This window comes from Centroberyx gerrardi, chromosome 3, assembly GCF_048128805.1.
Source record: "Centroberyx gerrardi isolate f3 chromosome 3, fCenGer3.hap1.cur.20231027, whole genome shotgun sequence".
Taxonomy (NCBI): domain Eukaryota; kingdom Metazoa; phylum Chordata; class Actinopteri; order Beryciformes; family Berycidae; genus Centroberyx; species Centroberyx gerrardi.
Genome location: NC_135999.1, coordinates 10399210 through 10423861, shown reverse-complemented (window position 1 = coordinate 10423861; position 24652 = coordinate 10399210). Strand labels below are relative to the sequence as shown.

Below are 24652 nucleotides of genomic sequence, written 5' to 3'. Positions count from 1 at the left end.
AAGGCATGATAAAAGTATTAAGTGAGGCAAGTGGATTTTAAAATGTAATGTAAACCCGGAGAGCTCTTTTGGGGATTTTTTGTAAATATTAATGCAAAGGTGACTCTTCTGCAGGTGTGTTCTGAATAAAAGGCACAGATAATTTGCCCTCCATTTGCAAGGCTGCACGGTCACGCTCAATTGTTCACTAAGGAATGTGAAAAAGCCTTGGAACAGAATGGATTGGGAGGCATTTGGTCTACCTCGTCTCATATTTTACTCAAAGATAAGCAAGCACTGTGCACGAGTTGTAAACATTCTGTCTAGTACGTTGCACTTTTCTAACTTTAACTATTTAGATGGTATCACGTGCAGCACAGTGTCTATAGAAATGCATAGAGGGATGGGTCTACAATCAGTGTTCCTATACATTTTCTATGCTAAATTCCAAACTTTTCTAGACTTTTTGTCCATTCCTAAAACTTTGAGAAATAATTTTTCATACCTGTTTACCTCTCTACTTTTCAGTCTCACCTAGGAACCCTGTAAGATGGAAAAACACACTTCCACTTGCTTCTACAGTCCTATCCAGATTCTATACTTTTTGGACCATTCACAAACCAAAAATCTAGTTTTTGCCTATTTGCCTAAAATCTATTTTTGTTAGCCTGCATGAGGTTATCCATGTTGACTTTTACATATTTGTCTCTACTGTGAATAGACTGCAAACGGGTAAGAATTGATGAATGTAATCCTAACAGACAGACAAAGACTATTTGCATCACTTGAGAGTTGTTCCACAGAATTAACCTGTTGGCCAATGTGTTTCTACTGGAGCGTGTTAAAACGTGTATTCTCTTTTCTTCGCCTGAATTACTTCTATAAAGTGATATGTGCATGAAACCATATACTGTAGGTACAAGGCAACACCACCACCACATCCACAAACAACAAAAACAGCAACAACAAAACATCAACAGTGTCAGCTACTTTATTTTCATTATTTTTCATGTGCTGTGAACCATGTTGAAGAGAGTAGAACACAAGACAAGTTTTATGCTTATTTTGTGTTGAACAAGAGGTGCTGGCATTCTCCAGGGGAAGAAAAAATGCCTGTTCTACATCCTAGACTGCCCCAACTCTACTGCAAGAGGGGAAAATGAACAAAGTGGGTATGAGTACAGCACACAAAAAAACTGTCAACCCAGTATTCCCTAACATAACCTGCCTCTAACGGGCTCCCAAGAGGATCTGAGGACTAAGTTCTCCAGATGCCAACCCCCTGCCCCATAACAGAGCAATGAATTGGACTGGATGTTTCTTTCTCTCATTTTAATTACACGTGCAACAACCAATCAGGGTAATCAATAAAATTCACTAGCTTGCATGTCACCTCGAGGAAGTTAGCAAGACAGGGAGAGAGGGGGTTTAGAGAGAGAGAGGAAGAGAGAAAGAAAGAGAGGGGGAGAGAGAGAGAGGTTGTGGCGTGATGTGTTTGAGGATGGAGTCTCATGGGTCCCTTTAATTGATCTGATAAACTGCTGATTAATTTGGGGTTAGCCAGAGCCACCACTCAGTTGTGTGTCACGCAGTGAAGTCCCAAGACTCGCAGTCCCACTGTGAATACGCATGTTGAACTAACAAGTCTCTTCCATAGGCAAATGCTATGTAGCTTTCCAGCATGCTGGTGTACAGTAGGCTTTTGAAAGTGTTTTCATTACTATCCTCTTCGGTGTTTTGAGTATTTAAAAGTGTAATATTATAGTGGGGCTGATATGGTCCCATATTGTCATGCATCTAAATATTGGGTCTGTCACAATCACAATCCTCCTCCAACTCATCAAACAGTGGTGGAGTAAATCCAGCGGACGACAAAAGCTACCATTAGCCGCTAGCCGGAGGTTGACTTTAGCTTACCATCAGCACTTAGGGAACTAGCTGCCTACTACAGGCATACTGAAAAGCTCAGCTTTTCAAAGAACCCGCAATAAGATCATCTCACCCTATTGACTTGCAATGGCCTACATTGATCTCAATGCAAAGAAGCTTCTGAGAAACTGTCAGGCTGGTTCTCCATCTAGTCTGCAAGATCAGGCTGAGGTTGAGGGATCCCCGTCCCTGACACTGTGCTCATAGCTAGCATTAGCAGCATGCTACAGCCTACTGACTGCAGGGTCAGTGTCAGCTGTCCTGTTACTTCTCTGTGGGCCGGGCTTTGCATTATTTTTCGCTTGGCACACTGGCTGCATGCCATCTAATTAGAAAGACTCTTCTAATAACAAAGTGTGGCCCAAGCAGAAAGACAACTGAATTGTGAGATGGAAAATGAACAGAAAAACAGTAACACACACACACACACACAAGTAAATGGAATAACAAAAGTGCCTTGTAACAAATTGATTTATAAATTAGGAATCAGAAATGAATTTTTTTTTTTCACTTAGACAAAATTATAATATGGAAATATTGACACATTTAATGAATATTTTTACTTTTTTTTTTTTTATTAATCAATAATAATTAATTACTAAACTAGTCTACAATAATAAGGTTGGCAGTTGGCACACTAGAGGCTCTACAGGCAGGCTTCCTCTCATGTTTCTCTATGTTCAAACCCAGACTCTGATTTGCCTGCATGACCAATTACAGCTGAACAAGGAGAAAGTGAGCTGGTGTCCTGCATGGAGCCCAAAACATGGATTTCCATATGATGTTATGGAAATCAGGAGGGGCCTCTTTAGAAAATAGATCTGTTGCAGCAGCTTGACAATTTACATTTATGTTGAAAAAGGGTAGTGATAGAGACTTGCTGAAAAATGAAAGCTATCATCCTCTATGAATAAACCTCCAGACCAATAACAAAAAGTAATGTGTAGCTACAGCAACAACACTATTGCTACAATGCATCAGTAAATGGAGGAAAACACACCAGCAAAAGTGGGGGTGCATTTGTATGAACAAATTAATACAAAATAATTTGAAGTAAGTCATTTTAAGTTAAGTTAAATTCAGTTAAATTCAGGCTCATATTAGCACACGCAGTACCAAACTAATCTCAAAGAAATTTTCACAACAGGGACGCAATGTTTTGCTGAAGTCGACCAAGTACAAAGGGAAAAGGAGGAGAGGAAGAAAAGCTAAAACACCACCAGTAGCAGTTGGGGCTTTGTCTGGCGAGTGCAACCACTGCAGAATAAGTGCAAGAACAGTTATAGCTCAGTGTGTGAGGGGAATGCATCATTCTGACAGAGAGAAAATGACAAAAAAAATATCTCTTGGAAAGGCCTGCCCTCCTCCAATATGAGTTATGCCAGTTTTTGCCACTACTTTCTACCAAGACACAGAAAGGGTCAAGGCAGGAATCATCTTGGCTTTAAAACAAATTACATGTTGTACAGCTGGCTGTTAAAGTATGAGCATTTGTGGACAAGCACAGACAGGGAGAGTATGAAGAATAATAAGTTAGAGGGTACATGGAGGGAGAGGGCAGCTGAAAAAAGAAACATATAGGAGCGAGAGCAAGAGATGGAAATGATGATGAGTTGGTGCAGGTCAGGGTGTGTAGTCCATGGAATGAAAAATACACTGAGGTGCTTCAGAGTTTGTCAGCTCAGTCCACAAAACTTGGACAGACAGACTCATTGCCTTTGCCTTTTTAAGGTACGAGAGGTTATTTGTCTGACACAACTGGTACTTTGTGATGATTATTTCAGACAAAATCAATTAGATTTCTGAGTAAACACTGTATATGTCTCTGATACCACTGAAAGACTGTGAAAGGAAGCAAACGTTTAGAATAGCAGAGGGTATTCTCGGGTACCCACACACACACACACACACACACACACACACACACACACACTTGAGTACAGACAAGTGTGTGCATGTGGCTGTAAGGCCTCAGGAAGGAAATGACAAATTCAGTACCTTCTGAGAGATGGCTGTTGCCCAGTCAGCCATCATGTGGAGCTCTTTCCCACATACTGTGAGATGGACTAAGCCAAAAGATGAAAAATGAAAAAAAGCCACAAGGGAACCACTTCTGACACATAAAAAGAGCAACTCAAATTTTTTACTTCTTGAGGTCTCAGTTAATCCCTCCAGCATTTTTCTGTGAATTTAGTATCCGCAATCCTTGATTTTGAGGGAGATAAAAAAAAATGATTGTGCTAAATATAATGAATGGAAGGACACAGAATATAATGATATGCATGTTTTCTGGGAAGATCTCTGATTATACCATTAATTGTGTTGAAATTGCCATGGTTTGTGATGACTGAAATTCACTAAATAATGCAATGGGGTTTTATGCAGCAACTGTTGTTGATACAGAAAAATTGCAAATCCCTGCAATATTTGTGATGAAGTGTGGATTGAAGAAAAAAGAAAAAATCTCGTGGTTGCAAAATTGGAAATTCCTGGAGGGATTGTTTCAATTTCAACACCAGCCTGGAGAGTTCTCTTGTCCTACTTAAGGCCAGGCTCGTTGCGGTTTTGAGCTGTGCCACAGACTATGATTTCTTGAGTTTCAGTGTGCCGTGCGCTGGGGCTGTTCTAAGGTTAAACTATCTGACAGCTCCAGTTTCACTGCAAACAACATCCGCCTCAGGCTGATTTTCACATACTTAGTGGTGTGAATTCTTACATGCTCCATTTGTGTAGAGCACACACGATTACACTTGGCTGTATGGTGTCTTCATGGGTAAGCTTAAAGGGGAGAGGTAGATGAGGAGAGGGGGAGTGATGAAGAGAAATATGTAGGTGGATGAAGGAGTGTATACATAAATGCAGAGGTGTCCGTAGGTTCTCTGCATGTGCCTTGCCTTAGTGTGTGTGTGTGTGTGTGTGTGTACATGTGTGTGAGTCCATACTAGAGTTGCATAGTGATATCTATCTATCTATCTATCTATCTATCTATCTGCCTGTCTCTGACTGTTGGTTTAATAGGTTATAACATGTATAATAAACATGATGGGAATTTAAAAAATCAGATTCTGATGTTATAGGTAATACTGTGTACTAGATTTGCGTTTCACTGCTAGGTGTGTGTGTATGTGTGTGTGTGTGTGTGTGTGTGTGTGTGTGTGTGTGTGTGCCTCAGTTAAACTTTTGTGTAGTATCTGCACTGGGCACAGAGAACGTGTGAGAGGCCTTTTACCTGGTCATATATTAATATTTCATCACAGCACATTCCAACAGGGAGGCGACTTGCCTGTAGAAACACCATTTCTCTGACACAGCCTTAGTTATGAAGAGCAGATTGCTGATTACCAGTCGCTGTGTGTGTTTGTGTGTAGCATAAGAAAGGTGTTTTTGTGCTAACAGTGTTTTGAGAAAGGATCCCCTTATTTTATACTGATACAGGATCACATTCAAAGACAAGACATTCCTGTTGGCTCATTGTGCCCAGTTACACTATTTATTTTCCTGTATGTTGTGTGTGTGTGTGTAAGTGTGTGTGTGTGTGTGTGTGTGTGTGTGTGTGTGGGTGTACATAATCTCCAAGAAGAGAGAAAAATAATAAGGTACATTCACAGGTCCAGATCTACTAGGACACCAACCATTAGCACACACTGGCAGACTAGTGCAGGCAGCAAACTCCAATTCCAGCCCCATTTTGCAAATCCTGTCATGCAAATTAGGTTGGCACCATTTCGGCATTCTCTGGGGCTTGGAATGCACTTGAAACACAGCATCAGGTGGAAGAAAAAAGGAAAGGATTTAAGAGAGAATTTTAAGTAGTTTATTACCACGTCTAATGTGACAGCAGACAAGCTTCACCTAAAAAAAATAAAATAAAATAATTCTTAAAAGCTGGTTTGATCCTGACACAAATAAACATATTGTCCCCCGTGAAGCTGGTACACCGGGGTCAATAAGTAACATGATTCACGGTTTGTCAAAACCCACGGTGTAGCAGTTATGGCCTTTCAAAATTTGAAATTTTGACCTTTAATTTTTGTGTCCCCATCAGGCCAATCGGTGCATTTTTTAAATGCCAGAACACAGCGCCAAAATTCATCATTCCTCATGCATTATAGACTGCTAAAACAACAAGTTTACTATAGTCCTGGTCTACTGTAATACAAATAGGCAACATTTCTACTGAAATACATGTGTATGGACATGTTTATTTATTGTTTAAATTAATATGAAACTTAAAAAACTTTGTAGATTTTTTTCATCTTCTTCTCAGTGCAATGCGATGTGGAGCATGCAGCAAAAAATGACTAATTTGGCACAGGTTGAGAAGTTAAGATGCATTCTCTAACCATTAAATACTACACACAAAATAGTGCTTTCTGGGTTAGTAAATCACATGGAGGGAGTCATGATTAATCTCCACCATTTTTGCACTCTATAAATTACTCATCTCCATTCATATTAAGTTAAAACTGCAAAAGGTCTGCTCCCCCTTGTACTTGTATATTGTAGACCTGCAAAATGTTTGTGCACCTGGTTAGTAAGTCAGAGTTTTCCATTTGAATAACTTTCAATAACTGTGCGAATGTTTAGTAGATCTGGGCCACATTATTGCAAAGGCTTGGCCTATTCATGATGTTGCGAACACGTTTTCTTGCATCAGAATTAAAACATCAATTACTCTCAGTCCATCTGTAATTTTATACATGAGTCCCTTTCATGTTCCGCTCTTTGCATAGTAACATTACCCCACACATCCATGCTATATGTTGCGGTACACTTAAACAAGGAAACGGGTCTCTACGGAGATTTTAAAATGATGGCGGGTGGGGAGGCTTTTGATCGGTGAGAGGCTATTGAGCAGGAACACTTGTACTGTGGAAAAATGTTTCTAATTTATAAATTACTTCTTAAAAGCAGCACAAAGCACATCAATCAATTGTGTGCGTGTGTGTGTGTGTGTGTGTGTGTGTGTGTGTGTGTGTGGGAGGGCTCTCTGGAGAATCCATTAGCAGCAACAATCATAGACCTGAAAACCATAGCAGAGCTGGCAAACTAGTACATGAAGCAGGCTACTTCCACAGGTTCTGTTCATAACAAAAAAAAGCCAGGAATAAAATCTAATTGCTCAAAATCTAGCAGAAACAAATTTCAAAACAATCAAAACAACCTAATTGATTGGTAGCATACTTCTGAAAATGAAGAATCAATGTCAATTTGGTACCAACATGTGTTGATTCCTGTCAAGCTCTATTGCAAATGAACCTCAAAATGTCAAGAAAATCATAAAGGCTTAATGTAACACAGACTCTAACTCACTTTTCATGTCCATCCTTTACTGGAGACAGGAATGCTAGGCTATTTTTGGCCTTTAAATAGAGTAATAAAGCAAATAAAAATCAATAATGTATTATAAAAAAACAAGTGAGCACCGGGTGTCTATATAGTACATAATCTTACAGAGCAACAATCTATTTCTTTAAAAGGTCAGTAAGCTATAAAGCCCATTGAAAAAGCATTACCCCCTTTTTCATTCCTCTCTGGTGCTAGTCACTCATATTTTCCCACTACTTTCTGTGAATTATCATCCAGAAGCCATGAAAAAGCATTTTAGAGCCTATCCCCAGCCTAAGTAATCACTTTATTAGAGACGCGAAGATGAGTTTGTGTTGTTATTATGGATCCAGAGGGTGTAATGAAATTTGACTCTGCCGCAGTGTAACAATATAATAACAAAAAGGAGGGGGAGACTGAGAATCGATATGATACATGCTCCATCTGTTTGCCTACTACATTGCTCTGCGAATGTAATGATGTCGTGAGATAAGTTTAAATTAGTAAGTAATCGCAGAAAAACAATTAACCTTCTCTTCGCATCTTCGCAAATCATGTGAAAAAACACCTTGAGAAATTCTAACATACAGTAGAGATATGTCTGAGCAATTTGTGAGACTGGTCAGAGTGAGTGGTGTGCAGTCATGGTGCAATCAGCTTGTAAAATAACCCTTAAGGAGGCTTCAGCCTGCACCATGCTATCTGTCACTCCATTTCTTATCAATATTATTGCAAGATTATCAGCAATTATCAGCAATGGCGTTTCACATAAAGGCCTCTGCTCTAAGATTGGAGTCTAAAGAACATAGTTTCATATTGCCATTCGTCTCCATGCCCACTCAGTGCACAATGGCCCTTCCATCCCCTTCTCCGTCTGTCAAACTTTGTATTTTGACCCTCCTCTTACCTCCTGATGAGATGTACCTTTCTACAATTATCGTAATACCTTAAATATTATCTCACATCCAAACTCGTGTCTCATCCTCGCCTCCCTCTAACCCGCTGCCCCCATACTTTCTCTTATTTCGCTCTCCTCTCGCTACTTCATCTCCGTCCTTCCATAAGCCCTTCTCTGTCCCTCTGCAGCGGGCTACATAGAACCCAGCTCAGAGGAATGTAATTGATTTCAATCTTGTTGTGCTCCAGACATTAATGATTGGGTGGCAGCCGCTAGCACCGCTTGCTCATGCTGCTCCTTGTTCCAATCACCAGACCCAAATGAGCGAGAGAACGTTGTTGGGGGGGGGAGAGAGAGAGAGAGAGAGAGAGAGAGAGAGAGAGAGAGAGAGAGAGAGAGAGAGAGAGAGAGAGAGAGAGAGAGAGAGAGAGAGAGAGAGAGAGAGAGAGAGAGAGAGAGAGAGAGAGAGAGAGAGAGAGAGAGAGAGAGAGATAATCATGACAGGAATCAGTTCTGCCTGGCAAGTGCAAAATGGATGGAAAGTTCATCACAGCTTCCCAGTTCTCTCTGCAACTTTTATTTGAAAGACTACAGGAATAGACGTGTCAAAATGATGCCTGGAGAACAGCTGCACCCATCGTTGAAGTCGAGTTTCTTTCTGTTAATTTTGATTAACACTACCTAACACACTATCTAATTCGCTTTTGCTATCTAGCTATCAAAATGATGTAACGTAATGAAAGTCAATACCAATGATTTGACTGTTTAAAACTTTGTAGCTGCACAAGACTACCTCATAGATGCAATCAGAGCCTCTCGCCCCACCCATAAACGGTTAGAATGGAGCGACCCATCGACAAAGTTGCTCATAGTGTGAATGTGAGATGGGAATGAGGAATCAGAGAACCAAACAGTGCTATTTCATTACTTGAATTCCTCTCAGGATCACACTTTGTAAAGTAAACTACCCAGTCGTTGGCTTTCTATGTGAAACCATTTTGCTTGAATTTGCAAACAATTGATGGTGTGTGTGAAGGAGAAATAAAATTACGGAGAACATTTGCAAGAGACGGTACCCTGTTATTATTTTGCAGTGGTTTCATCAAAGTAGGCTAAATTCTCCAGCGTAATAACATGTGCAAAATCTGGAGAGCGTGGGTAAGATGTAGGGACGCTTGTGTCGGGGACATACTGCTATAATATCTTTGAGATCTTTAGAGTGAATCTGAACACTTGTGGGTGAATTAATCAGCACTATCTGCAGCTGTATCCATCTGTGACTGCTATCCCAGTGGACATCTCATCGCTGCCCAGAGGTGCCCCTGCACTTCCCTGTTATGTTTGTTATAAATTGTCAGTGTTTGGCTCCTGAGCAAATCTGATGATTGGATCAGCACAGCATTTCCCAAATTACAAAGAATGTGGCGAAGAAGAAGCCATCCTCATGAAATCAAGCCACTTGCTGTAACACTGTCCACAAAAAATAAATAAAACAAAAATAAATGCTTTGAAGTAATTTTCTTCATTTTCAACTTTTGTTTTGGAACAGAGACACTTGAGACAGTATGTGCTTTGCACATTTGATTATTGTTGATGACAAGTGCGTAGATGACTAGGTAGCTTATGAAACAGTGTGAAGAAATTACAGCACATTGTCTGTTTTACTTGCAGTTAAAATATAATTAGAATATATTTTCTTAAAGAAAATTCCACACACTGTCTTTTCACTTGCATATGTTATTCCAATATCTCCTCCCTAAAGAGAGAAGAGAAGAGAAGAGAAGAGAAGAGAAGAGAAGAGCAGAGAAGAGAAGAGAAGAGAAGAGAAGAGAAGAGAAGAGAAGAGAAGATCTCCCAAAGTTACATTGCCAAATGCATATTGCTTCCTTGTCTCGTTTAGATTTGCAACTGGCCAAAATGTGGTTCTTTCTGGCTAATCAAAAGAACTCATCTAATGGAAGCTGGTCTGTGATTCATCGTGGGCTGGCCATCAGAAATGAAAGGGAAGTATGTTCCCTTACAGTAAGAGCCTGGCCTGTTATAGAAAGCTTTGTATAACAAGCAATCTACTGTTAGAGTGCTCAAACTGCATTGCTTGTGTGGTTCTCTTCCATACTGTAAATGCACTGAAAAGTAACCTTCGATCACACCCATGCCTATAGTGTTTATGGTGTATAGCAATAAAGTAGATAGATTAATAGGATGTGTATTTTAAAAGGAAGAGTTAGGTAGCAAGGGAGGATCAGATAAAGTAGAATGGGCCTATTTTTTAAAAGAGAAGAACAACTTAAAATGGAGGCAGTCCTACTTTCATGATAAAAACGTGAATGTATGTTCTAGCAATGATTATATACAGGGTCAACAAGACTTAAATCCTGACAGCAGCAAGTTGCTGGACACATTTCTTTTCTATTCCACAGGAATTACCCCGTTACAGTCCAAAAAGGTTGATAGCTGATCTAATCTGGTGCCAGGCTGACAAGTTGAGTTAAAACAGTTTGTCTTGATGTTGTTCTGTTTACCACTGCAGCATGTCCTAAGCCCATGGAGCTTGGGCAGTTGTTGGCACATACGGTAAGCGTTCTTGTTATATTCCTCTGCAATCAAAGTCCAGCCTAAGTAATAAATGCCTTCCGTAAGGCAAAAGAGTATGGCCATTTTCAAGGAACCCTGGAATTGTATTGGCCATGGTGAGCAGGGGCAATTAGCGTGCTTATTTCCCGTGAAATGGAGCTTCCCAGGGCCAAGTGCAAAAGGGGCCTTATAGTGCGGAACCTGGTCTACCTGGACCCTCCTTGAACCCAGTGTAATGCACTCATGCATGGCTGTGGGAGGCTGTAAATCTTTTCACCCTGCTCACTCAGTTACCTAAATAGAGAGCTAATATGACAAAATGACACATTCATAATTTAATTTCAAAAGTTTAGAATAAAAAAAAAAGGGTAGAAGTAGACCCACTCTAAGTCTCATCTGACCTGTCTCCTAAACAACTTATTTACCAAATAAGTGCTGATGTGAAAATGTGTTCTATTGGTTGCACATAATTGTTGATCCATACAACTAAAGGTGTTTAATCCACAAATGTCATTGTATGGCACATTTCATATTTTGAATGAGCTATGGGAATTGCAACATGTATTTTGTTAGTACTATTCTCTCCTGAACAACCTCCATTCAGGGTTTCAGATGGCAACATTCTACTGTATGTAGCCACATTAAAAGAAGAAGGTAAAAAATAATACTGTAGGGGTTTACCAAGCTTAGAATCAGACTCATTTTTGACAGCCTAGACAGAACCACCACAAATATATTTGCCAACTTGACACAATAACATGTTTAACAACGTAGGTGCAAGACAGTCCCAAGGCTTGATGCTACGCCTAATTTAGCTAGGTGCTGAATAATAACCTGATAATTTCACATCTTTGTTATGTCTTTATTATTATGTTTGCCATACACAGCTAAGGAGGCAGAACATTGAACATGTCCTAACTATCCAGGGGAGCTACTGTATAAGGCTTCCCTTCTACTGCCAGTCTTATCTTATTCCCTGCCTGTTGTTTGGGTGTTCCAGTCCAGGAGGTGCTGATTGCTGCTATGGGAGCAACTGATCTGCTGGACAGCCCTCTGTGCCGGGACATCATCTTGTTACTACCATTTTGCTGTTGAGTCTCTATCTACCCAACACCAACCACTGGTTGCTGAACTATGGTGCTGCCATGTGTACCCAGAAATCAGCTACCGGAGGCTGTTGATGCTGAAGTTTGTCACCTTGTTAGCTTCCAATGTAGTTGTATACAGGCTTCCAGGGACTTTGAATATCACAGTGTACGACAACAAGAAGCGGCTCATGTCAGTCCTCCACTGCTCATTCCATTGGATGGATGAACACTCAGACCATTACTGGTACAAATGAAGAGGAGAGCCAGAAAGTCTGTAAGTCTGAAAGTTTGTCCCCACTGGATGGATGCAAGTTGCGGGCTGCACCAGAAGAGACTGGCAAACCTAGTTTGAATCCAGCTGTCCGAGCTGCAGCGCTGCTGAGTAAAGATTCTGCCTCGAGGTCAAGAAAAATCAAGGCCACTTCTGCGAGAGCTGACAACTCCCCTGCCAGCAAGAATAATATTAATAATGTGATACTTTATCGATCCCCATAGGGAAATTTTCTTGCCCCAGGGAGGTCAGAGCACAGGGTCAGCTACCCCTGGAGCACCCCTGGAGCTGGTAAGGATTCAGTGTCTGCTCAAGGACACATCAACAGGATGGATGCTTGCCAACAAGAGCCTTGAACCCGAGTCTTCCAGTTGAAGGATAGTCTCTGTAACCACTGGACCATCCTGCTGCCACAAGAGCAAGCAGTTTTATTTGCCCTTTAAATACTCTTTTGATTTAATATATTCATTAATTCATACATTCAATCATTCATTGTATATCTTACCCACCCCAGACTTTTGTTTTGCACCCCTTTCTCTTAAAGCCAGCCCTCCGAGAAATAATTAACTCTATAGAGATGTGCTATAAAGTTGTAAGCCCAAAGACTAGCATGCATAAAATTCAAAATGAGGGTTTTTGTACTCAGGTAGGATGATCAAACACGATACTCCCACCACCACCATTATCATCTCTGAGTCAGTCAGTATTTATTTGTATGGTATGGAATGGAATGAGGGGGTGCTATACAAATTAATTATTTGTGTTTGTTTGTTTTTGTGCCCTGTATTATGACCTCTACATTTAGATTAAATGTCTAAAAAGTCTTTGTCTTTGATGTTTGTATATTTCTGTTGGCAAGTAGGAGGCATACTATGTTTTGTAGAGAAAGGGGCGAAACCTCTGAGGAAGGAGTTAGCTCACACGCAGGGCCTTGGAGTATGAAGAGGATGAGACATGCCTGATGAAGGCAAAGATGGCTGAAATGCAACAATGACTATTTGGATTTTCACAAACTTGTGTTGACTGTCACACTGTGACAGACTTCTCTCATCCACCCTATACAAAAGTGTCTTGGTCTCTGGAAAAGCTTCATCACTGCACTCTCTTTCAGATAAACTGGCTTTCCTTTCCACCTTTAAAATTATTTTATACACTACTAACATGCTAAACATACTAGAAAGGAGCACTGTATACCCGTGGTCTCTTTGGAATTTAGATGAATTACCATTAGGGCGGCAGGTTGGCCTTGAGCAACCAAAAGGTTGCTAGTTCAGTTCCTGCCACCAACAGAAAGGTGTATGAGCTGGCAACTGGAGAATGACTAGCATTGCATCCATGGTGCCCAGTAATACTGCTCTAGTGCTCTAGAGCAAGGCACTGAACCTAAAACTGGGGGTTCTGAGAGGATCTGCACTGCAGGTGTGTAGGGGCCTGCACTGTATATACATGTGCATATACCTGTGTGTATAGACCTAGAGAAATGCAAATAAAGAAATTCCACTTATGTTGTAGGAAATGATCAACAAGGTTATCTTAATCTAATCTTCCCTCTAAACTTGTAGTACCCAGTTTCAATCTCTTCTTTTCCCCATAATAACCTGTTAAAAAAATATCCATTTCATATCACATTCCAATCATTTAATAAAACAAAATAATTCTCAGCCTATAACAACATGTACAATATACATTACATTGACTTCATGCATGTTTCCTGAAACTGCTGTTAAATAGGCTTAAACTAAAGTAGTTTGAGGTGATAGGCCGTGAAAAAAAAAGTTGTACAAACATATGGTTATTGAAAGAACAGCATCCAGTAAGAGTTATGGAAATATACTGCATTTCTCCTCAGGGCTACTTGTGGATAACCTGTAAAATAAATCTTATTTTCCTCTAAGAGAAACGGCTGTTGACAGACACTGGGACATGAGCTTGCTAAGGTAAAAAAGAATGTTTCTATTTTGCAGCAGGACACCAGGGCTGACAATAAACCCTTGATAGATGTGAGAGGCAGGCAAATGCAAACAGGATCCATTCAATGCACACACACACACACACACACAATGGGACAAAGGCACAAAGGTTACACGTACACAGGCACACAGATTTATACTTTTTTTTTTTTTTTTTTTTCGCCTTTTCTACAAATTGTGGCCTGCATGCTTGATTTCCCAATGCATTTAGCCCCATGCATCCATAACACTAACATATGTAACGGCTAATACAGTTAGAGCCCAGGTCCTCGGTTCCATGTCTGCCCACTTAATGATATTAGGGTTGATTCTATAGTTTGATCCAACTATCAATGTCAATCATGTTAGCGCTGCTCACAGCAGCGAGCCCTTGAGGGGGGCGGAGATGGGAGGGGGGAGGGAAGAGAAAGGAGAGGGGGTGGCAGCTTTCTAATGCAATAGAGCTGCCAGATCTGAGAGCCTTTTATTACATTAATATGTTTCTGGTTAATTCTATCTCATCTCCTAATATGACTTAGCCTAAAAACCCAATTAAATTCTCATTTATCCAATCACCTCAATCGGAGATGGTGACGTGAGGGCGTTCTGACAGCAATGTGCTGGTTGCTCGCTGCCGCCCTCAGAGTATTCTCTTTCTCGCCCAGCCACTGAGCGTAGCGTAATTGGAATGGAGACTATAGCAGGCAGCATTCTGTCGCTGATATTAAAGCCACTGGGTTTACACAATGGCGAAGAACACACAGGTAAAATGTAGAACACAAAGCAACAAAGCTGCATCTTGGGGCTGCTGCAATCAGGTGCATGAAGGGGTGCTATACAAATCACTTCATAGACCTTAGGTAAGCTTGTTGAGCATCAAAACAAAATGTCATTATAACAGAGTAAGCACTTTATTTTTGTTAAGCTCCCCACTCCCTTAACCAAAGTACATATAATACAATGTGGGTCTCTAAACAAGAAATGACTGTAATCTGGCCTTGTTGAGACTTGAAGATTAAGTTCAAATGACCTTTAGGTAATAAGCCAGTGGTCTCCCTCTCTAAAGTGCTTGATTATGATAGAACAGGGATTTTCATTTACCATCCCATTTGGCAAGAGTTTGGAAAACCTTGCAAAATCATGCCAAATCCGATCCCTCTGGTCTACCCAAGCACAACTTTATCCTACTTTTACAGATGTTAAGGGAATGGGAGGCTGGATCCCTCGCCCCTCATATAATCACAAGCCACAATATGGTATGAGTTTCCACCAAATGAGCACAGGGCATTTCCCTCTCTCCACGGGATCCCTGCTGAACATGAAGGAGACAGCTGCGGCAACTGCAAATGAGCCAGCTTTATTAAAGAATGGTGCTATATTGATATCATTAGCATTGCTATCCTCAGAAGTTATAAATACTTCATCTGTAGTTAGCATTTCAGACACTGGCTGGGGATACTGGACAAGGTGATTTATCCCTTTTACAATGTTAAATAATTTACTAAAGCATCTCCATAGAATTGCTGCACATTGTGTAGGATAAAAAATGTGATTGTTGCACTTAAGTGAACATAAATAAATTAATAAAACAGACAACTGTAGAGAAATGAAAAAAAACAGCTATTTTGATCTGAACATAAGAAAACAAAGTTGACATTTTTCACAATGTGTGATCAGCCTTTGAAAGGAAAAAAAGCTGTCAGAGATTTTGTTGACATAGGCCTACAGTAGATACTCAAACAGCATAAGTCAGTAACAAGAGAAAGAAAAGACAACCCATGAAAAAATAAGAGCTAAACATTTGACTCAATAATTGTCCACTTTATTTCCCTGATTACTGTGTGACGGTAACACAAACAGCACATTGATGAAAATATCTTGGAATTATTAATTTCAATTGGCTAGAACCATACTTGAATTATCTGAGTAGAGTACTTCACAAATGCTGCTTGTAGCCTGGACAAAAAATTATTTCTGTTTTTGGTAGATGAGCTAATATGGGTAAGCAAGTGAAAAATAGAGGTGTGCTGGGAAAGGATGTAGCCAAGAATCATGGCGGTGGCAGAAGATCCGATCAAACCAAAGCCAAGAGAGCTGGGGTAGAAGGAAACAACAGCGTGACTCACATTTTAGGGGGTCTATTATTGAAAACTGAAAATCCCTCAAAATAAATAAAATATAAGTAAATAAATAAATAGAAAGACCTGGGACACAAGGAAAGGAAATGGGAAATAGAACTCTCATTCTTCTCTATTCACAAGCAGGTGGTCTCACTATCTTCGTGGAGGACATTCACTATGGGTCAGTTGCCTCAGCTGTCTCCAGCTCTCTCTCAGGCTGAAGTGGTGGATATGAAGGACTACCTCTGAGTCGACTGAGCCTCCCGGGGGCCTAAAATAGACTCATAGTCTTTCCCTGGGCCCTCTGGTCAATGCGGTGCCCCGATCCCTTCAGGGGATGTGGTTCTGAGCCAGCCTCCGATGGCTAAGAAAGCTAAGGTGTTCAAAGTGAGTGGTTTGTTGGAGCACAGTGGATTGCAGCTTGTCGTGTGGCGCATTAGGTGTTGACAGATGGGAGGGAGGGCACGGGACGCTGTGGGGAACCAATGATTTATTGCTGGGCCTGGGACATTTAACGGGGTGTAAGTGCTGAGTCTGGAGGGACCATGATGGGAGAACAATTGGAAAAAGAGAGAGGAATAAACAAAGAGGACGAGACAAAGAGAGAGGGGGCATTGCAAGTCTACACAGATTATTTAATGAAGATCTTGATGACCTGCGGCATTAAAAGTTACTGTCAGGTGGCAAAATCTGCGTGGTTATCACAAGGGAATTGTCTAGTTCTCTCAGAACAGTAAGAACAAGCTCCAAGGTCTGCAAAGGATGTCAAACATAAGGGAAAAACTTAAGTATTAACTTCTATTACATAAAGAATCACTGTGAAAAATCAGTTGTTCTCCAGCTGTTCAGAAATACATTATTTTGGGCTATCATTCTACATTTGTGGGCCCTTCTTATCTCTGGGCCATTCTCCCTTTTGATTGGTGTCACAAGTAGGTAGATCTCTGCGGTCCGTGCCAGTTCTTTAAACTTTGGACAGTGGGGAAAATCGATAATTCATCATTCATTCTTTATTCTTACTCCTGGATCAATAAAAAAAGCATGCTTTGGTGCTGGAGAAAGCTGATGTATGACAGGAATGCCTCTGGGAAAATATGTTGGTTATACAGTGGGATTTATTGTGTACAACAGCTGCTTGATGATGCAAGGTCCATTTATTTCCTTAAGAATTATTCTACCTTAGACATTACCTTATTCTGCTACCTTGTGTGTGTGTGTGTCGGTGTATGTGTGTGTGTGTGTGTGTGTGTGTGTGTGTGTGTGTGTGTGTGTGAGAGAGAGAGAGAGAGAGAGAGAGAGAGAGAGAGAGAGAGAGAGAGAGAGAGAGAGTTTATGTAGATGTATCTGTCTGACTACATGTGCGCATTTGCATCAGCTGCAATGTAAATTGTACAGAATGTTTTGCAATATGTGTATATGTTTAGATCACACATATTTTCAGGCTTTGTGTTTCAACGTATCACAGTGTATCTGGATATTTCAGTCATCCAGACAAATCCAGACAGGTATGAACAAACAAGATCCTACGGTCCTGTACTTCAATCTACTATGTACTATTTTCTGTGACTGTGAAAAACATAAGTCCAAAGAAAGAGGGAAATCGGTAAAAACGGATGTGACACTGTCGTGCGACCCATAATTCAAATCTATGTAGTGGAGTGTATGAAATATGTGTGAAATATGTATAACCCATTCAACTGAGTCACCAGGATGCCCTATGTATCTCCTCATCAGGAGAAATGGCAATACGTGCCAATTTAGCACTTTAAGTCTTAGCCTATTGAAAGTTTGAGACAACGTTACAGCTAAAGCACTGCAGATGCGGACATAGGGACCAAAATAAGCTTTTGAAAGACCATTTGATTTGCCATCACATCTGAATGTATATAAATTGATGGGCACAAACTGCATTGATCCATGCCAAACTACTGTAGTTGGATGTCCACGGCTGTACAGAGACCAGACCAACTATGCTAGCATCATGCGGTTCAGCTCTCAAATATCCATGTGTCAAACATGAAAAAGCAGGGAACAGAATCAATGGAAACTCAAGAGCCCACTCACACAGCCTAGAAACTAATGCCAAGTGATAAGTTTGACAGAAACACCTTAATTATGAGGAATGCCTGCTGCTTGATTGTGTGACATTAATTAGCTTTCTGTTTCTGCCATACCTGCAGCAACACATCTCTTTTTAAATGGGCAAAACAACTTTGGTTTCACAAACTGAGCTATCGTTTATTGTCATTTTCTTCTACCTTACACTGAGCCTTCAAATAATGAGAGTACTGCTGTGTGTGTGTATGTGCAAGTGTGTGTAAGTGTGTATGTGCGTGCTTATCACCATCCATGTCTACCTGTGCACATGTATGCTTGTGAAATAAACAGAAAGGATGTGTGTGTGAGACAGATAGAGATAGAGAGAAATAGAAAACATGCTCTCTTTCCATCTTTTAATGTATGTGTATTGTAACTGCTCAAACCTGTGAGTGTGTCTGCGAATTGTTATATTGTTGTGGTTGTTTTTTTTTCTTAGAGCGACGGGAGCCTTATCAGAGGCATGTACTGAGAATTGGCCAGATAGCAGAGCAGACTGAGGAGGAAGGACATGAAAAAGCGAGGAGAGGAGGGAGCGTCATCTAATGAGCTGGGCTGGGTTGGTGGAGAGAAAGAAAGATGGAGAAAGATGGGGTGGAAAGGAAAGTGATTAGGGACAAAGAGAACAGGACAGAAGGAGGGTTGGGAGAGAAAATGAAGAGGTGAGAATTAAACTGCTCTAGCAACAAGGCTATAAGTAGTTAGTGCTATGTCTGAACCCATGATAAGTAGAAGTGAAAGGATTTCTTTTCAGAATGCTATATTGCCATTTGGGACCAAAACGTTGTTGCTTTATGTACATTGTTCAATTTCAAACATAATGATCATAGCGTTATCTCTAAATATTAACAAGGTATATAAGGAATGGTCTGAACAGTGCTGATAAGTTTCATGAGAATCACTTCTATGCCAAAAATCATTTTGTAAGAGTTGATGTTGCTTTTGTTCAACCAATGGGGGATCTGCACATAGGGGAGTGTGAGGATAATGTATGCAAGCATGGAGATGGAGGTAAATCTGCCAATGAGGTAAATCTGCCAACCAGAAGCAATAAGGAAAACTAATTTAACACCACATGATCCAGAAACATAAATATGAACAAACTCTTTTTACACACATGTACACCACCACTTACAGCTACAGCAAACTGTAGATAAATGAAACTGATTGAAATCATGACCCAATGCTTAGGCCCCTGTGACACACCCTATCAGTGGCATCACCCTTTGATCTCCTCTGATGCCCCCCACACACCCAATTAGCCTCAATGAACCCTGTCAAGTTAAATTCAACTTCTTTACATCTATTCCAGCCATGTCCTTCAGCCAGCCGCTGCTGATGGACAGTGGAGCGCAGCGGAGGAGCTTGGGGACAGAGGAGCTATTGATCAGCTCTGCTTTGTTCTGCGCTGCTCTTCAAATCCAGACTGGAGTGCCATGTTGTACCGTAAACACGAGAATAATCAGCGACACGGCGGCGGGACAGATGTGCTTTTGGTGGAAGTACCTAGGCGGTCTAGGGCTTTGTTGGATGCAACAAATGCTTTGTGTGGAGGTTTCAAGACAATAGGTAGAGACAATGTGGGCAGCTGTTGGCTCTGTGTGCTGTCTGTGGCCAGATTGATGCTGAGCCAAAGACAAGATGGCCTCAGATGGAAGAGGAGTTATACACAGCCACCGACTGTCCCCTGCTGCCGCCCACTTAGAAGTGTTCCACACACACACACACACACACACGCACACACACATATATATATATATACACTAACACACATACACACAAATACACATGAACAAATGGTGACAGGCTTAGCCCAGGGGCTCTGTTTCTGTCTGCTTTAAGTATTGATCACTGCCCACACCCTCCCTTCCTTCCAATTCTCAAGGGTCAATGTTCAGCAGCTTTTTCTGCCTAAGGGTCTCACTATTTCTCTCTCTCTCGTTCTCTCTCCTAACACTCTCCCTCTCACTTTTAAGACAATGGCAGGTGGGGAGGAGAAGATATGCCATGGTGGGGAAAGTCAGCACAACCACACGGGCAAACACACAGACGCTTGTTCACACGTACACACATATACATTATACAATATGTGATCGCTCACCCCAATTGCTGATTGAGCACTCTGTGTGTCATCTCCCTGGGGGACTGTGTGAGCAAGAAGGCCATCAGTCTCCCCCTAATGATCCCTCCTACCTCACACCACCCATTTACGTTTATGTGCCACATCCGGCTAACGGTGAGATTAGTGCTCTCGCTATCACACCCCCTAAATCCTTCTCGCTGCTGCTCGCAGGCCTGCCTGAGTTGCCCCCCTTCGCCCGCTGTGCCTTCTGGCTATGGCTAGACTCTGCCCAGGCTCCCTTGACCCAAGCTGGTAATGCATTACTCCCCAGATCAATTGATAGATCGGCCCTGTCGGAGCTGCCGTAACTAAATCAGCTGCTCCTGATGATTCAGCACCAGCCAGGGAGCCGGGCCTGCTGTCACCAATCACAGATCACCAGCAGCTGGGACAGGTATGGACATTCTCTTGTCACTTGAACCTAATTTATTGCCAGCTACCACATTGATTAACCTTGTGCTGTGGTTCGGGCTTCCTATAAAAATGAGGGGAGGGGGGAACTGAACGAAGGAGGAGGGCCAGACATAAAGACAACTGGATGTTTACACTACTTCAGTAAACTTTGGACTTTCACTGTTGAGCCAGGAGCAACCTTGTCAGAGTGGGAGCGGGTGACAACTTACTAGTGATGATTTTGTCTGAGGCTGTTGTCTTTTTTGGTGATAAACAGCAACTTTTATGAATACATTTCAATGGAAACAATTCAAAAATGTAAATTCATATGGCCCAGGTCAGTTCAATCTGTATTTGTAAATGAATGACACTGTAACAAGTGAGAATCCACAGACCCATGAGCCAATCTGTGATGTCCCACTGCTACACAGCCGGGATCTGCTCCATTGACAAAGGATCTTTTCTAATCCATTCTCTATGGTGCTATACATTCACATGGTATCACAGAATAGGAGGAGGGCATCTTTTTTCACTCACTCATTTTGCCTGCACATTAGACTGGATAGCAATAGCATGCTTGCATGCTGTGGGATTCCCCTTTAAAAGATCAGTTAAATAATTTTAGAAGCCTGTATTAATTGCGCTCTAACCTTGATGTCTTTCAGAACATCAACAATGTTTTTACACTGGTGTGTATTTGCCTTGTTTAGTTGTGTTTTTTTTTATTTTTTAGCAATTGGTAGTGGCCCTTTGTTACCATTTGTTAGCAATACTAATGGTCTGTGGATGACAAAATAATTTGTCTAAAAACTCCATACAAGTGTCTGCACACGGCTCTATTATAATGCATAGAATGAATTTTGTGTGATTTTAAGTCATATGCCCCCCAAACACACTAGCATTACTAAAAAGTCTAAGAGGCTGCTGCAAATTTCTTAAAAAAGCACCAGCATAACAACATTCTCATATTGTGCAAGAAGTCCAGGATAGTGATCAATAGGATAAGCTGTCAAAATTTTACCACTTGCGCTTTAATACAAAATCTGAATATAAGGTTAAATTGCACTTCCTGTCTTTCGGATAGGGCTTAGGCTCCACAAAGTTTCAGTTTTAATTTGCTCACAATTTTCTAGCTGTTTAAAGTATCTACGTAATACATTAAATGAAGTGTTTTATGAAAGGACTTGGTAACAGGGTGTACCCTTATTGCGGATGCTGAGCTGAGAAGTGGAAGCATTTTGTTCTTTGTTTCTCTGTGATTCACTCTCTGTTCTCTGCTAGGATAGCCAGGGGCTGTCCACAATCTCCCAGCTGTAGCCTCTAACACACAACTCATGGGCCTAATGAACCAAGGCAAAATTACTTTAGCAAAAAGCTGCCTTGCCGCAAGAGGAAAGGGCATTTGAGTGTTCATAGACAAGCACATGGTTTTAAGTTTTTCAAGAGGAAGTGAAAAGAGAAAATCCCTGTGGATTTAACACCATACTGAGAGCAAAAGATGGTGGCCCTTTCTGCATTTTCTGTTGAGCTAGCCGCACTGATGATTGGCCATGAGTTGCAGGACTCCATTAGGGCCTCTGCTTGCAACAGAAATTACCTGTTTCTTTTTCGATTCTATCATAAATATTGCTGCATAAAACCGTATGTGTCTCTAAGCAGTGAAGTGAAAGCTTTGGACTCCTGTGAGACACAGCAAGCAAGATACTAACAATTGAAAACAACAAAGCTTTCGGACCAAGACTCCAATAGGCATGGCCTTGACATCAAATGGAGGTAAAAAATCTCTCTCTCTCTCTCTCTCTCACAGAAACACTAAGACACACATGCACACATAATGTTCGAAGGGCTGTTAGATGAAGCACTGCTAATATTCTATTATGACCTAAGAGGGGCTCTAATCTAATAAGGAGCCTTATCTGATATGCCCTCCCTGTTTCTAGACTATTGTATAAGCACATAGGCCCCAACAAACACACATTAGATTACTGGGCAGGGCATGGATTATCACACAGGGCCTTTTGCCAGCAGGAGAATTGATACTGTGGGGATCGATGGACAGCAGACTTGCCAATGGCTTTATGGCCACAAATGACACTCAATACATGCTGGATCAACGCTGTGTGCACAGTGTGAGCCGATCACACATGCAGGAAATTCACCGGATTGCATGTTCTTTAACATGTCATTTGAGTCAATGAAAAAAAAAAAAAAAAAAGTTTAAGATTGAAGGGAAAAGTGTGGCCCAAGTACAGTCTATTTTGTGTGAAACTTAAAGAGAACTGCTTGATCGTTCGTGTCTTTGATTGACAGGTTTTGATGGGTCATCCTTTAATGGGGTCACCGTTAAATTAAAAATGTAAGTAATTAGTGAGAGCAGGCATGGCTTACATAACAGCACACTATCTTCAAACGCTACTGGTAATTTTTGACAGGTCTGTGTTTTGCCATTTCACCACTGCTGACAACTTGATACCCAAAGGGGACAGGAATTTCCTTTTCCAGCTTTATTTGTCACCCAGGACCATTTTGTCTTTTTTTGGGTCTTTTTCCTACATGTTGGCAGAGAGAAAGCAGTGGAGGACACATTTGTTTCATGTACGTACATTCTTTGCAAATGCATACGCACTTGTATCACGTAATTTGTAAATGTGCACATGAAATGAGCTGAAAATGAATAGCGCATCAATTATGGTAGACATTTTACAGATGAAATTCCAATATATCTCCCATGTCCACACATCGCAGGCTCATGTCACACATTTTTTCTCCTTTCGAAAATCTATGGGACAATGAAATTAACACAATAGAGGTTAATATATTAACTATATCATGACTCTACCTCCCTTCCCCATCTGCCATTATCAAAACATCTAGAAGATGGTAATTTAGGTCCATTTATGAGCATGTTATGGCTTAATGGCCCTAAGCACACTGAATGAACTGAGAAAGGAAGGTTTATGGGCTTAGTAATTGCCAGGATCAGGCAAAAAAAAAAAACCTCACTCGTCATTCCTTTAAACAGAGGTAGTGGGTATCTGGTGCTTTACAAATACTCTAGTCCCCCCCCTTCAGACAGCACCAATGCTGATGATCCACTTCAGATCACCACTTCACTTTCAAAAGCCTGCAAGTTATCATTTCAAAGCCTACTAATGACTATAAAAGCTGACAAACACTAAATGGCCGAAAGAAAAGAGAGGATAAGAAAGCCCTTAGGAAACATTTTAGAGGACTGGTCCTTTGCTTACAGCGAGCAGCATCACTTCAAAGCACTTCAACACCACCTAGCCTTCTTCTTCTTAAAACGGACGCCCACGGCAGCCAAAACAACCAAAAGGTGAATATACATAGATGGTCCTGCCATTTTATCTCAAGCTGCAATGAGCTATGTGGACTCTGAGTCACTAGATATCCTGGTTCAGTGAAACATATGAGTACATTACAGCCATCTTGCACACTGCGGTAACTCAGCGACATAGTCAAGGCCATTAGGGGTTATCTCAACGCCCAGGCTGGCCCGGTAAGTGCCCCGCAGTGGCAGTCATAGGCTACGGCTTCACAGTGATGTATGCCACTATAGAGGGCTGCGGAACCTGAAAGGCTGCCACGTTGGTTGGTGTCACACTGTTGACATTACATTAGCATTTCCCTGTCAGCCCCGCACAACAGAGGATGGATCTCATCTGGGGAAAACCGCGACTCTCGATTTTTGCATGTCTCCTCCAGTGCTGACATCAAAGTCCTCATTTCATTCAGACAAGAGCGGGAGGAAAAACCTATCTCTCCAGAAGATCTTGAAGGGCCAGCCTGAAATGGGTGCTACACTTTAGAGACACTTGGTTTTTAAGATAACAGAGTCCAGAGATTTAAGAGAGCCAAGATTGGAGGTTTCAAAGAGAGTCTC

At 41.2% G+C, this 24652-nt stretch overlaps 1 protein-coding gene across 5 annotated transcripts in view; it reads right to left on the bottom strand.

Moving 5' to 3' along the window:
- ctnna2 (catenin (cadherin-associated protein), alpha 2) overlaps positions 1-24652 on the bottom strand; it is a 316543-nt gene that overhangs the window by 206858 nt on the left and 85033 nt on the right. The window lies entirely within an intron of this gene.